Here is a 4,335-nt window from a genome sequence, read left to right on the forward strand (position 1 = left end):
CAAACACCCCACAACGCAGTTAAATGTGAGTCAGGCGCAAAGTACTATTGTTTCGGCGATTAGGCGTATTGAGGTAATTCAAAGTTTGCTGAATGTATATTACGATGTAACTTGATTTATTAAGTTGCATCATAACACTCGTTCAGACGATTTCGCATAAAGGCACGTTTTAAATTTAGATGGGATTCAAACACAGGACTTTTGTTTTGACAGCCGGCCGCTCTACAGGACACGTAAAGCCTTCTTGTAGGACTTGGAAGCAAGCGGTGATTGATATGTATGTCGTGTTGTGTTTTACATGCTTTAGTGGCCCCTTGCGATAATCTGCTAATGAGTGTGTGGGTAGAAACATGCACCGAAGGAAGCAATATTGTCACAGCCTTGTCAAGTGGAGCTTCGTATGCGAGAATGAGGGGTGAACTTTAGAACAGTTGAACAAATTTCAATAAAAATTTGAGGGATGGCTTATCTTTCTCTCTTTGGAATATATTCTACGTTTCATCACCTTAGAACATATACAAAAATGTTGTACAAGTAATAATAAGTAATTAAGTGCGCCAGATTAACAAAACTATGATTTCAAAAATCATGAATATGTGCTAACTTTTGTGTTTGGATGACTTCTAGGCAGTTCATTGCGCAGGATTAGGATATTTACGGCTTCTTTATGACCGTTGCGTAAACTCTGAGCACTTTGACAAGGAACTTTTTTTTTCATTACATGTTACATATTTGACGCTTGTTTTTCTGAGAGGATAATTAGGAATCCGAAAAGTACCTGATTTTGTTCCCAAGAAACTTTTAATTCAGAAACCGCCTTGAAACAGCCTTTGGCGACATCATTTTAAAATGGTAATTTATCTCAAAATTGTGCTCCTAAAGAAAGTGCGATTTACGAAAAATTATTTCACAGATTTCAGAACTTTCTATTTAAATCTAAGGCCAAAATACCAAAAAAGAAGAGAGCACGGAAGACAACCATCCTAAAAAGGGCATACACTCCATTTTCAATTTCTATGTGTTGAAATCAGCGTTCATAGGTCCTTTCAGCGGTCAGTGCCATCACTGGAAAAAATATATATATTTCGACTGCTCAGGTGACAACCAAACTTCCTGACAATTTTCTATAATACATGCATAATCCCAAGAAAACAAACTACCAACACGCTTTTTTATGGATATTGCGAATTTAGCCCCGCATTTCCCCTTAATGACCCCCATAATTTGGGCTTCGTTGTGTGGCTCAACGAAGTGCGGGTTCGCAGTTACAGACAGAGCAGTAGAATAGGCATCACAAGATACACTAGATCAAGAACAATTCAAATTTGGCGGTGCAGTGACATGATCACTGAGCCAGTGAGCGTTGTATTTCCATCATGCTTCCTGATCGTCTTAAAATAGGAGTTCACCTTCACAGCGAATTATCGTGAGATTTCATTTTGCCGAAGAAGGTTAGGGAACTGGCTTGCGTTTTTTCGTCTTAAAAATCAATATGAAATAATTGTGTCCGAAGCTAATATCTCGCCTTTGACACTAACGGCAAAATTGATTTCTTCTTAAAGTGGCTTCTGATAAAGAGTCATTGTATTGAAAGCTTTTTTTACGGCAAATTACGTGTGTCTTGGCAAAAGCATACTCCTGAAAATATGCTTAGCAAATAAAAATTGTGTAAGTCTCCATGCCAAGCATTATTAAGAATTGCAGTTCCCACAATTTTATGTTTTGGGAGGAAAACGAAAAACTACCTTCACTGTTATTTTTTCTTTATTCTGTGCATATTTTTCTGTTTTTCACGTGTAAAGTTCTGTGTTCACACCTGAGTGCATTTCAAACTTTGGCCAGCCTCAAACGCCATCCATGAAGGCTTTTTCACATAGGCTGTACAATTTGTTGCCGCTATCGTATGCACTTGAGAAATTCACGAATTTTAATTTTCAGATCTCTTTGTAAGCATAGTGCAGTGATTCAAAAATTTGCGCTCCTAACGCATTCCTTGCGGTAGGTGCGCCTGTGGCGGCATCTTTCGACAGTAAAAGGAAACTTACGCTGGCTTACTGGAAAGCTTACTTTCATGCGTGCCCAGCTTTGCGGTGGAGAAAAATACTTTCAACGAATTAGTCATTACACATATTGAAAATGTCACCAGCACCAACATTTCTTTCAGAACTGACACAAATAAAACAGAATACGCTTATTCAACTGTACCTTTTTTTTTCGTACCAGCCGGAGCTGCTATGGTGACAATTACTTCAGTCTGTTTTATTATAGCACTTATAAAAACACTGAGGCAGCGAGCTTTTTCCCGTAGTGCATACGCACACTGTGTCCAAGGCAGGTATCGAAAATTGCTATATGTGCTAAATATTTGCAAAAAAATATATTAATGCCTCCAAATAGACGCCCCCCACTGTAGTATACAAATTCATTTCTATTGTTCATTTCCATCAGTTATTGCACCGCAGCAGACATGCAACAAAGAGCAGCCTTCCGGGCACAAAATAAAAGAATGTGGACAATTGTGAGCGTGTGGATCAGCTGACGACGGGCCTGGGTTTCAATAGGCGCCATCCTGAGTGTAGAGTAAGTGGCTCTTCACGGAGTTTACACGTTTGGTAAATTATTAAGGCGATCTTTAAAGGCGGAGTGCATTTAGCATGCAGGTTAAAAAAATTATGAACTCAAGTCGTAGGAACATGTTTTAATCATCAATATTATTGATAACAACATTTGGGGGGATATATTTATGAACGCAAAAAAATAATTAAATACATCAAACATAGAGGTGTTTGCTTGGCATAAAATAATTTGCATAAAATAGGTGTCTGGTTCAGCGGACGATGAGTCTGCATTTCAGTAAGCAGAATCCCGACAGGACCATTACTTGCATCTCTGAGATTTTTCAAAGGCAAAGCAATAGGAAGAAGCGCAGTGGTTAGAGGACTTAAGGTAAAAAAATGGATGAACTCGTCACAATTTCGGCTGAAATCTGGCAGTCATAGCAAAATATATACGCAAGTAGGTATCAATAATATTGCTCCGCGAATATTTATCGAAGAGGCAAACTTTACGCGCATTTGCTATTCTATTGTGTCAATGACGTCACCTAGGGTTGCCTAATTTAGACATCCTAAAGAATAAATAGATGTCATTATAAATTTTCAGACAACAAAAATCATGGTACAGAGTCTCAAGTTCATTTTTGTCTGTAAAGTTTTCCGATCCTATGAGAAATTTTCGCAAATTAATAGAACAAAACACTCGTGCATGTGTATGCCACTGTAATCGTGGAGAGCAGGAACGCAAAAAACCAGGACACAAGGAACACATAGAAACAGGACTAGCGCAGTTCTGTTTCTATGTGTTCCTTGCGTCCTGGTTTTTTGCGCTCCTGTTCTCCACGATGCTTCACCAACTCGCCTACACAAAGGTATGAATCGATGCCACTGCAATTCGAGAATACATTACTTCTGGTGATACCTTCTCATGAACATCATTTTCCAATCATCAGAGGGCAATTTTGGTACCCATGGACACTGCAAAAAAAAAATGTGGCAGCGGAAATCAAAATGAAATTCAAACGTGTGCAGCTTGCTTGAACGCCGTAGTGCCAATGCCCTTTTGAAAGCATGTGGCATAAAGTGCCGATAGATGGGGAAAATTTTGCACTAGCCCTTTGTGCAATTACGATAGCTACTTTAAAAAAAGGCGATAGGTCCGAGTGTATTGTCTGGGCTACCCCACGCCTCACATTCACAGGTGCGATCCCCCTACTGCACAGCGCGGGAGCTTTTGCCTGCTACGTTACCGCCCTGGGCCGGTTCGCTCCTCCTTAGGCGACCTGGTCGCCACCGAGCTCCCCCGGGGCCACCATATCGGCGCCCAGCTTAGCGCGGACCCCCGATCAACATGGGCAGACGTGGGGCAGGCCTCCCAGCCTCAACCCGTCCTCTAACGCCAGCCTCCAAGCAACTGGATTACAGGTGCACGCCACTACCCCCGGCGGAGGCACGATCAATGCGGCTGGTTTTTATATCCACCATTGTCTAATTTCCTTGTAATTACAATTCTTTTTTTTAACTGGATGCTGTCTCCGGTGCACATATACTTTCATGTTCTTGTAAGGAAATTTCTGCGATCCGTTCTGGCTCACAGTTGAAATGCCAGCGTGCAGAAATGTACGCTTCCGATCTGGTTTTGTTTTGAGATCAAAAGATGCCGCGCTAAGCGCAGCGGCCTAACCTCCTTTCTCGTTCGCTAGGTAGCGCCAACCTCGGTCCTAAATCGGAGCTTCGATACCCGTTCGAAAGATGGGAGGCCGATGCAAAGAGCGCAATA

The 4,335-nt window shown here is 41.2% G+C and overlaps 1 non-coding gene across 1 annotated transcript; it reads right to left on the reverse strand.

Annotated features, from left to right (window-relative positions):
- Positions 1 to 3,702: 3,702 nt before the first annotated feature.
- On the reverse strand, positions 3,703 to 4,001 carry LOC146180605 (signal recognition particle RNA). The gene has a single exon (XR_014700489.1).
- Positions 4,002 to 4,335: the final 334 nt, after the last annotated feature.

Source organism: Amblyomma maculatum, chromosome 8 (assembly GCF_055883805.1).
Source record: "Amblyomma maculatum isolate TAMU_Amacu chromosome 8, ASM5588380v1, whole genome shotgun sequence".
Taxonomy (NCBI): Eukaryota; Metazoa; Arthropoda; class Arachnida; order Ixodida; family Ixodidae; genus Amblyomma; species Amblyomma maculatum.